The sequence below is a fragment of the Zalophus californianus genome, chromosome 10 (genome assembly GCF_009762305.2).
Source record: "Zalophus californianus isolate mZalCal1 chromosome 10, mZalCal1.pri.v2, whole genome shotgun sequence".
NCBI lineage: Eukaryota > Metazoa > Chordata > Mammalia > Carnivora > Otariidae > Zalophus > Zalophus californianus.
Genome location: NC_045604.1, coordinates 30,854,193 through 30,866,115, shown reverse-complemented (window position 1 = coordinate 30,866,115; position 11,923 = coordinate 30,854,193).

Here is an 11,923-nt window from a genome sequence, read left to right as displayed (position 1 = left end):
ACAGTGATAAAAATAAACAAGATAAAAAGTAAAAGAACTGTGACTGAAAAATGATTCAAGAGAAAATATAAATATGCACTACTAATAAATTATACACACACACATACGGTGTTCCTGAAGAAAACCAAAATTATGATAAATGAAAAATACACAAAATTCAAAGACATTTTCCAGAAATGAAAGGGACTGCATGTCAAAGATATGGGATGATCCACATTGAGGCATATCCTAATGAAGTCATTGACCTTCAAATTTAAAGAATTCCTACAACAGCCACACAAAAAGATTAAGTCACCTATATGGGGAAAATAATCAGGTGGGCCTCATATTTTTCCACAGCAATGGTTGATGCTAGACAGCAGTCGAGATAACCAGTAGAATAAAATTAGAATTATTTCAAATCAACAAGAACAAAAATATACGGACAAATAAATTAAAGTAAGTGGAACATGACAGAAACATTACATATATAATCTAAATGATTAAAGATTAAAGTAGTGTAATATCAATGCAAATTGACTAAACTATACATTTAACAGTAAACAATTCTCATATTAGCTTCTAAAGCAAAACCCAAGCTATGTGCTATGTACATGTGCTACACCTAAATTAAGTGATTAGAAAGTTGGAAAATAAAAGGGTAAGTAAAGACAATGCAGGCAAATGTACACCAAAGGAAAACAGGAGTCATGAATTTCACGATAGGCAGGGCCGAAATGTAATCTAACAAATGTAATCAAACAAACAATAAGGTCTTGTTTACAATGAAGACTAACAGTTATGGAGATATATGTGTGTCTATGTATACACATATATATACACACACGTATGGCTATAAATGTGTATATTTACATATATGGATATGGATAAGTATCCATATATACATTTCTAACATGATAATGAATATGGAATACCCAAACATTACATAATATAGCATCAATATTTAGAGTCATAGCAAAAACAAGTTAAAATAGAGAAATATTTCTGTAGAAAACTTTAATTCACTTTTCCAAGCTAATGAAGAACAAGGAGACAAATGGAAGTAAGGATAATAACAATAGCTTACCATTTTTAAGTCTAACTATGTACCGAACACTAATTTAGGTGCCTTACAAGCTTTTATGTATTTAATGATTTTAAGAAACAGGAAAAAGGAAAGATGACAAATAGTGTCCTTACTCAAGCTTTCATCCCAGAAGTGACATAAATCATATCTATTCACATTGCATTTTCCAAAACAAGTCCCCACAAAAGGGATGGGGAAGTGTAACCCTACCTTCTGCCTGGAAGGAGGAGAGTAGGTATATTTGATGGCAGCAGTAATGAACCACAACGACTTTACAGAGTGTTGGGGTCCCAGATCAGCATGTTGTTATAATATCCAGTGAAACATAGAGAAGGTTAGAGTTTGCCATGGGTATATTTCTGTGCACTCTGTAGGCAGTGGCTACCCTATACATCAGGACCCACTGCAGAGAAGGCAGAACTGGCATGGTAATAACCTAAGTTATAATTTGAAAGTTGCTTGGTATCCATGAAATTAGGGCAATGGGAATTAGTTACATGGTTCAGATATTTCATGACTTTCAATGAAAATAACTTAAAGCATCCATTTCCCCAGTACATGTTACCAGGGATATGAAAGTTCAACCTTTGGCTCTGTCTCCCCTGGACAGTTTGTGATTGGGACTTGAACGGTTAGCTTTTGTGGTTCTCTTTCTTCTATATATCCAATGTGTGGCCAAACTAATTTCAGATCAATGCATTTCTTAGATATAATAACTTACTCATTTGATTCATAATCTAGGATGGCACATCTGGGAGTCATTATGTCTTTCTAAAATTACTGCACATTTTTTCTGCTCTAATCCATATACTTGACTCTAAACTTTATCTCAAGATTCAGTCCTACTTTCCTCATTTCAAAATTATTGAAGAGCTCCACGTGATATTCTCCAATTCTTCTTTCTCTCTCTCTTGCAGCTTTTCTCCCTCTTCTGTTGTACCCATAGACATTCAAACATGCCATTATTTCTCCCCCCTTAAAAAAAAGAAAAGAAAAGCCTCTCCTGGTTCCACATTTCTTTCCTTCTACAGCCCCATTTTTTTTCAACTTCTCACTATAGCAAAAATCCTATATTTCCTGTCTCCACTTTCTCTCATTCTAATTTTCCTTGATCTACATCAAAGCCGGTTCCCATCTGTACCCAGTATCATCTCTTAGAAGGCTGTCCTATCTCACCCCTGTGGGTCCTTGTCCATCTAAGGCTACAGCCCTTATCTCCCTGAACCTGAGGGAGGGCACACCCTGCCTCCTTCAACCCAATTTATGTCTCACAGTTTAGGAGTTCCATCCTTCTGTGCACTTGTTATGGGTTGGATTGTGTCTCCAAAAAAGATGTTGGTGTCCTAGCCCCCAGCCTGTAAATGTGACCTTATGTGGAAACAGAGTGTTTGCCAATGGCCAAGGTTAGGCCCTAATCCAATATGACTGGTATCCTTATAAAAAGTAGAATTTGGGGACCAGAGACAGACATGCACACAGAGAGAACACCATGTGCACATGAAGGCAGAGACTGGAATAATGCATCTGCAAGAGGAGGGATGCCAAAGATTTCCAGCAAACTGTCAGAAGCTAGAAGAGAGACATGGAACAGATCTCCCTCAAGGCCTTCAGAAGGAACCAACCTTGCTAACACCTTGACTGGGCACTTCCAGCCTTCAGAATTGTGAGACAATAAATTTCTCTTATTTAAGCTACTATTGTCATATGTTGTTACAACAGCCCTAAGAAACCAATATAGCAGTACAAATGCATTTCTCCCCTAAAACTCTAGGCTTGGTACATTCAGATTTAATTTGCCTGGTGTTGGTTTTCTAAGACTGTCCAGCCCCACCAAGTGTTTTCAGTTAATCTTGCTTTGAATCCTTACATTTTTCCTTCAGAGACCAGGTTTTCCTCAGTCTTTCATGCTGAGATTTGATAATACCGTAATTTCAATAAATACAGAAAACTTGTCCGAAAACTCCTTGATAGCACTATTTGTAGAAATCACTGTGACAAAAATAAAAAAAAAATATTCAGTAATACAAAAATTGAAATTATATTGGTACAAGTCTACCATGCCCAACATATTTGAGATTACGGGAGCCAATGCGTTATAGCTGTGATTTTTCAAAAGTGCCTGGTCCCATTTAAAACTGGTTGGAAAAGTAATGGATTACATTAAATATATAGTTATATAAACACATTTATATTATCCAGATTATCCAGATAATACTGAAGAAATTCTCTCTCAATAAAAGTATTCTGGAAAGCTTTCTAGAAAAAAAAAACCTACTGGTTATAGTTTTTGTGTTTAAAGTTTCATGTTTTTTGTTCTCTACTTTTAATCCTACTAATTCTGTTTTTGTTTTTGCTTTTTTTCTTTTTACTCCACGGAATATAGATTGCTTTGCAGGTTTCATTCAGAATCACATAAAACAATATAAATAAATAATTACATAATTAAAGATGGTTTTAGAGAGAAGAAATCCTGTGGCATATAAATTATAATTAGTACAGGAGGGATTTCCACCCATATCTGAGTTTCTCCTTTAAAATAACTCCTGGGGGCCACAGTCTAGCTACCAGACTAAAAGCTACAGATGAAAAGCAAAACCGGTATGTTTATTCAGTTCAGTGCACATCCGTGCTCTCTCTCTGACCTGCACATGCGCTGAGAGTCCTGGGCATAAGCACAAAGCCCACTAGTGGTGGCAATCCCACTGTCTTGTCCCCAGCTGTCCCGCTGCACTAAGGAGGCCACTTACCTGGCTGTGTGTGTTGGCTGAGGAGGCAGGACTTCATGGCCTGAGATTAGACTCCTGCATCTGCCAATTTACTACTTGTATTACCTGAGTCAAATCACTTAACATCTGAAATGATTAGCAGAGTGCCTGGAGCATAGGAAGCACTGAAATGCATCAGTCAAGTTAATATGCTCAATATCTGCTAAGTTCTCATTGTGTCAGCACTGTGCTGGACTTTTGGGATCTGAAATGAGTTAATCACTGCCATAAATTAATCACCAGCCCAGTCTTTTCAAGGGGACAGTTGCACTTAACACATTTGTTTGTAACTATTTTTTGATACATATAGTTACAAACAAAAGGTCAAGTGCTATCACAGATGTAGACTAATAGATGTTCATAGAAAAATGAGTGGCAGGACAGTGTAGCGTAGTGGTTGCAAGCATGAATTCTGGAACCACACTGACTGGGCTTGAGTCTCAGCTCCTTTGCTACTGACTGTGTCATCTTAGGCAGGTTACTTATCTTCTGTATATTTTGGTTCCTTCACTTATAAGATAGGAGATGATGGGGCGCCTGGGTGGTTCAGTGGGTTAAGCATCTGCCTTCAGCTCAGGTCAGATCCCAGGGTCTGCTGAGCCCTCTCCCTTTGCCCCTCCCCTGCTTGCACTCTCGCTCTCTCTGTCTTTCTCTCAAATAAATAAATAAATCTTTAAAAAGAATTTTAAAAATAAAATAGATGATAAGAGTACCTATTCCAAAGGGCTATTCAAGTGAATAGAGGGACAAACAAGTAAATTTATGTAAAATGCTAAGTACAATTCTGGCACATATAAAGTGTGTTATAGAAGGGTTAGTCGGTATCATTATGGACAAAAGCTAAGGCTACAGAGAGGAAAAATACAATTAAGTCATATGGTCAGCTAAGTAAGGTCTTCTGAAAGAGGTTTCAGAAGGGCTTTGAAAAAGAATTAGGAAATGGGCAGGGGTAGATTTGGAAGAGAGGGTAGAATGCATTGCAGGTGGAAGACATCGTATATGCAAAGGCAGGCTTTAAATAATGTAGTTTAAAGCAATAGCAAATAATCCCAAGTTTTGGGAACACAGAAAGTTCAGTGCAAGGGGAAAGAGAGCAGGAAATTACGTTGTGAAGCAGATAGCAGATAGAGTGTATAATGTATGATAGCTTAAGGAGTGCAGATTTTATTTTATTCGTAATGGTGGGGGAGGCACTGAATGTGTTTGAACAAGAGAGATGCATGTTGATTCAGTATTCAATAAATATTTACTGAGTGTATTTTACTTTAAGCAGTGAGGATACAGTGATTAATAAGTGAGATCTTGTCCTTTCTGTTCAAAAGTTTGTACTGTATTAATGGGAGGCAGGCAGTAAACAATGTGTGAATACTTTAAGATCGTTTTAGATTATGTAATTAAGGAGGGTGATATGATAGAGTCACAGGGGATGGAGACTTTTTGTATTGAGTGGTCAAGACTCTATGATAATATAACATTTGAGCTAATGCCAAAAGAAAGAACAGGAGCCAGCCACACAGGGAGAAAAAGGGATCAGGCCAGGCAGAGAACGGCAAGCATGTGGGCCCTAAAATAGCAAAGTTCTCTGTGTATTCAAGGAACAAAATTGTTCCTCCACTATGGCTGGAGGTAAGTGAGGAAGGGGGGGAGAGACCACTAAGTATTTGCATTTTCCCTTCTCTAGTGCAGGGTCTTAACTACGAAGCCACTGTCCAGCCAGTCACTTCAGGTCCTTCTTGCATCTCGATGGGGCTATGTGACTAGTTTCCATTTGTCATCCAGGTATTTGTCCCCAAGGCAACCTTAGAAGCTTCTTGTTAAAAATGGAAAAGTTTTGTCTGGCTGGGTGCCTGAATGAGCAGAACACAGTCCTCCCCCACCCACCCACCCTATTGTCCTACCTTAGACTAAGTGAGCCGGAAATTAGCTTTATTATGTTAAGTCACTGAGACAGTAAGGTTTGCTTGTTATAGCAGTAAGCAGTACCTTAACCAGTACTTGGAGTAAGTAGTATAAAATGATGTCAGAGAAGGACCAGATTACATAAGACGTTAAAAAAAACAGCAAGAAATTGCGAGTTGTGTTTTCAAATTTCTCTGCAAACAGTGTCACACACAAACCTCAAACTCACAAAATAACTGAACTCACCATTTTCCCTACTTTGCACTAGCTTTCGCTCCATACTTCCTCTTTACCATGAACACAAAACTGTTGAAACCTACAGGTTCCCAACAGAAGAGAAAAGAATTAATGGAGGAGCAAGATGGCGGAGGAGTAGGAGACCTAGATTTCGTCTGGTCTCAGGAATTCAGCTGAATAGGGATCAAACCATTCTGAACACCTACGAACTCAACAGGAGATCGAAGAGGAGAGTAGCAACAACTCTCTGAACAGAGAAGCGACCACTTACTGGAAGGTAGGACGTGCGGATAAGTGAATCTGAAGCGATATTTGGGAGGATAGACGGCGGGGGAGGGGGCCTCCGTCGGCCGCTTCTGGCAAGTGATAGAGCCGCGGAGCACAAAATCGTAACTTTTAGAGGTTGGCTCCACTGAGGGACGTCGCTGCAGTGGCTAAGCGGGGGGTGGAATCCTCCCAGGACAGTGTGGTCTCAGGACCCTCGGGGTCACACAAAGACCAGGGGTGCCTGAGTGCGCCAGAGCTCCCAGGTATTGGAGCGGGGAAGCCGGCTGCAGAGATGGAGCCGAGGCGCAGGCTCTCAGCTCCGGGTTGCCATAAACTATGATCCACGGCCCAGTCGGGCCACTGCTCCTCCAGCAGGGACCCAACAAGCGGCAGATCCTGGGAGACTCCCCTTCCTCCCCTGGGAGGAGCGGCGCGCCGCAGGGATCTGCTGGGTTTGGAGACTCCACGCGGGGTCGGGTGCCAGAGATACAAACGCTCGGTCACAGGCCGGGTGAGCACGGAGTGCGGCCAGAGACCAGGGAGACAGGACTGACTGCTTTTCTCTGGGGGCGCACTGAGGAGCAGGGCCCCGAGTTCTCAGCTCCTCCGGGTGGAGATTGGGAGGCTGCCATTTTCACTCTCGTCCTCCAAAGCCGTAGGGAAAGCTTGCAGGGAACAAAAGCTCCTGAGAGCAAACCCGAGCAGCTTGCTTAGCCGGGACCGACAAGGGCGGGGCAATTCCGCCTCCGGCAAAGACATTCAGAAACCACGGCAACAGGCCCCTCCTCCAGAAGATCAGCACGAACAGCCAGCAAGCCAAGACCAAGTTTACCGATCAAGGAGAACGGGAGAACTCCAGCGCTAGGGGAATACTGCACATAGAATTCATGGCTTTTTTTTTTACCATGATTCATTAGTTCATTAAAGTTAATTTTTTTAACTGTTTTTTTTTTTAATTTTTCTTTTTCCCTTTCTCAACCAACATCTTATCAATCCCTTTTTGAAAAAAAAATTTTTATTTTTCATTTTTGGAGTCATATTTTATCCCTTCATAGTAGTTACCCTTATTTTTGGCATATATATATATATATATATATATATATATATATAAGTTGTTCTCTCTTTAAAATTTTGAGATACAGTGTCTTCTAACAGATCAAAATATACCCTAAATCACTAGTGTATGGCTTTGTTCTAGTCTCCTGCCTGATCACATTCTCTCCCTTTTCTCTTTTTTTTTTTAAATCTTTCTTTTTTCAAACAACTTATCTTATCAATTCCTTTTATACAATCTTTTATAATTTTCATCTTTACAGTCATCTTCCATCCCTTCAAGTATCAACCCTTACTTTGTACATATATGTCTTTCTTCCTTTAAAATTTTAGGAGGCACTTTCTTCTAACAGACCAAAATATGCCCAAAATCTAGTGTGTAGCACTGATCTATGCACTAGCCTGATCATATTTGATCATATTCTGCTTTTTTTGTATTGTTCTGTTTTTTTTTTTTATCTTTTTTTCTTTTTTTTCTCTTTCTTTTTTCTTTCTTTCCCTTTCTTTTCCCCTGGTTTCAGGTCTTTTCTGATTTGTATACAGTATATTTGCTGGGGACGTTGTTAACCTGTTAGCATTTTGTTCTCTCATTCATCTATTCTCCTCTGGACAAAATGACAAGATGAAAAAAATAACCTCAGCAAAAAGAACAAGAGGCAGTACCGTCAGCCAGGGACCTACTCAATACGGACATTAGTACAATGTCGGACCTAGAGTTCAGAATCATGACTTTAAAGATACTAGCTGGGCTTGAAAAAAGCATGGAAGTTATTAGAGAAACCCTTCCTGGAGAAATAAAAGAACTAAAATCTAACCAAGTCGAAATCAAAAAGGCTATTGATGAGGTGCAATCAAAAATGGGGGCACTAACTGCTAGGATAAATCACGCAGAAGAGAAAATCAGCGATATAGAAGACCAAATGATGGAAAATAAAGAAGCTGAGAAAAAGAGAGATAAACAACTACAGGATCACGAGGGCAGAATTCGAGAGATAAGTGATACGATAAGATGAAACAACATTAGAATAATTAGGATCCCAGAAGAAGAAGAAAGAGAGAGAGGGGCAGAAGGTATATTGGAGCAAATTATAGCAGAGAACTTCCCTAATGTGGGGAAGGAAACAGGCATCAAAATCCAGGAGGCACAGAGAACCCCTCTCAAAATCAATAATAATAGGTCAACACCCGACATCTAATAGTAAAACTTACGAGTCTCAGAGACAAAGAGAAAATCTTGAAAGCAGCTCGGGAGAAGAGATATGTAACGTACAATAGTAGAAATATTAGATTGGCAACAGACCTATCCACAGAGACCTGGCAGGACAGAAAGGACTGGCATGATATCTTCAGAGCACTAAACGAGAAAAATATGCAGCCAAGAATACTATATCCAGCTAGGCTGTCATTGAACATAGAAGGAGAGATAAAAAGCTTCCAGGACAAACAAAAACGAAAGGAATTTGCAAACACGAAACCAGCCCTCCAAGAAATATTGAAAGGGGTCCTCAAAGCCAAAAGAGAGCCTAAAAGCAGCACAGATCAGAAAGGAACAGAGACAATATACAGTAACAGTCACCTTACAGGCAATACAATGGCACTAAATTCATATCTTTCAATAGTTATCCTGAATGTAGATGGGCTAAATGCCCCAATCAAAAGACACAGGCTATCAGATTGGATTAAAAAACAAGACCCATCAATATGCTATCTGCAAGAGACTCATTTTAGACTCAAAGACACCCCCAGATTGAAAATGAGGGGGTGGAAACCATTTACCATGCTAATGGACACCAAAAGAAAGCTGGGGTGGCAATCCTTATATCAGACAAATTAGATTTTAAACCAAAGACTGTAATAAGAGATGAGGAAGGACACTATAACCTACTTAAAGGGTCTATCCAACAAGAAGATCTAACAATTGTATATATCTATGCCCCTAACATGAGAGCAGCCAATTATATTAGGTAATTAATAACAAAAGCGAAGAAACACATTGACAACAATACAATAATAGTGGGGGACTTTAACACCCCCCTGACTGAAATGGACAGATCATCTAAGCAAAAGATCAACAAGGAAATAAAGACTTTAAATGACACACTGGACCAAATGGACTTCACAGACACATTCAGAACATTCCATCCCAAAGCAATGGAATACAAATTCTTCTCTAGTGCCCATAGAACATTCTCCAGAATTGCTAGGTCACAAATCAGGTCTCATCCGGTACCAAAAGACTGGGATTATTCCCTGCATATATTCAGACCACAATGCTTTGAAACTAGAACTCAATCACAAGAGGAAAGTCGGAAAGAACTCAAATACATGGAGGCTAAAGAGCATCCTACTAAAGAATGAATGGGTCAACCAGGAAATTAAAGAAGAATTTAAAAAAAAATTCATGGAAACCAATGAAAATGAAAACACAACTGTTCAAAATCTTTGGGATACAGCAAAGGCAGTCCTGAGAGGATAATATATAGCAATACAAGCCTTTCTCAAGAAACAAGAAAGGTCTCAAATACACAACCTATCCCTACACCTAAAGGAGCTGGAGAAAGAACAGCAAGTAAAGCCTAAACCCAGCAGGAGAAGAGAAATAATAAAGATCAGAGCAGAAATCAATGAACTAGAAACCAAAAGAACAGTAGAACAGATCAACGAAACTAGGAGGTGGTTCTTTGAAAGAATTAACAAGATTGATAAGCCCCTGGCCAGACTTATCAAAAAGAAAAGAGAAATGACCCAAATCAACAAAATCATGAATGAAAGAGGAGAAATCCCAACCAACACCAAAGAAATACAAACAATTATAAGAACATATTATGAGCAACTCTATACCAGCAAATTAGATAACCTGGAAGAAATGGGTGCATTCCTAGGGATGTATCAACTACCAAAATTGAACCAGGAAGAAATAGAAAACCTGAAGAGACCTATAGCCACTAAGGAAATTGAAGCAGTCATCAAGAATCTCCCAACAAGCAAAAGCCCAGGGCCAGATGGCTTCCCAGGGGAATTCTATCAGACATTTAAAGAAGAATTAATAGCTATTCTCCTGAAACTGTTCCAAAACATAGAAATGGAAGGAAAACTTCCAAACTCATTTTATGAGGCCAGCATTACCTTGATCCCAAAACCAGACAAAGACGCCATCAAAAAGGAGAATTACAGACCAATATCCTTGATGAACATGGATGCAAAAATTCTCACCAAAATACTAGCCAATAGGATCCAACAGTACATTAAAAGGATTATTACCATAACCAAGTGGGATTTATCCCGGGGCTGCAAGGATAGTTCAACATCCACAAATCAATCAATGTGATACAATACATTAACAAAAGAAAGAACAAGAATCATATGATCTTCTCAATAGATGCAGAAAAAGCATTTGACAAAGTACAGCATCCTTTCTTGATCAAAACTCTTCAGAGTATAGGGATAGAGGGTACATACCTCAATATCATAAAAGCCATCTATGAAAAACCTACAGCAAATATCAGTCTCAATGGGGAAAAACTGAGAGCTTTCCCCCTAAGGTCAGGAACACGGCAGGGATGTCCACTATCACCACTGCTATTCAACATAGTATTAAAAGTCCTAGCCACAGCAATCAGACAACAAAAAGAAATCAAAGGCATCCAAATCGGCAAACAGGAAGTCAAACTCTCCCTCTTTGAAGATGATATGATACTGTATGTGGAAAACCCAAAAGACTCCACCCCAAAACTGCTAGAACTCATACAGGAATTCAGTAGAGTGGCAGGATATAAAATCAATGCACAGAAATCAGTGGCATTCCTATACACCAACAACAAGACAGAAGAGAGACAAATCAAGGAGTCAATCCCATTTACAATTGCACCCAAAACCATAAGATACCTAGGAATAAATTTAACCAAAGAGGCAAAGGATCTGTACTCAGAAAACTATAAAATACTCATGAAAGAAATTGAAGAAGACACAAAGAAATGGAAAAATGTACCATGCTCATGGATTGGGAGAACCAACATTGTGAAGATGTCAGTGCTACCTAGAGCAATCTACACATTCAAGGCAATCCCCATCAAAATACTATTCATCCACTTTTTTCAAAGAAATGGAACAAATAATCCTAAAATTTGTATGGAACCAGAAGAGACCCCGAATAGCCAGAGGAATATTGAAAAAGAAAAGCAAAGCTGACGGCATCACAATTCTGGACTTCCAGCTCTATTACAAAGCTGTCATCATCAAGACAGTATGGTACTGGCACAAAAACAGACACATCCATCAATGGAACAGAATCGAGAGCCCAGAAATGGACCCTCAACTCTATGGTCAACTTACCTTTGACAAAGCAGGAAAGAATGTCCAATGGCAAAAAGACAGTCTCTTCAACAAATGGTGTTGGGAAAACTGGACAGCCACATGCAGAAGAATGAAACTGGACCATTTCCTTACACCACAACAAAAATAGACTCCAAATGGTTGAAAGACCTAAACGTGAGACAGGAGTCCATCAAAATCCTAAAGGAGAACACAGGCAGCAACCTCTTCGACCTCAGCCGCAGCAACTTCTTCCTAGAAACATCGCCAGAGGCAAGGGAAGCAAGGGCAAAAATGAACTATTGGGATTTCATCGAGATAAAAA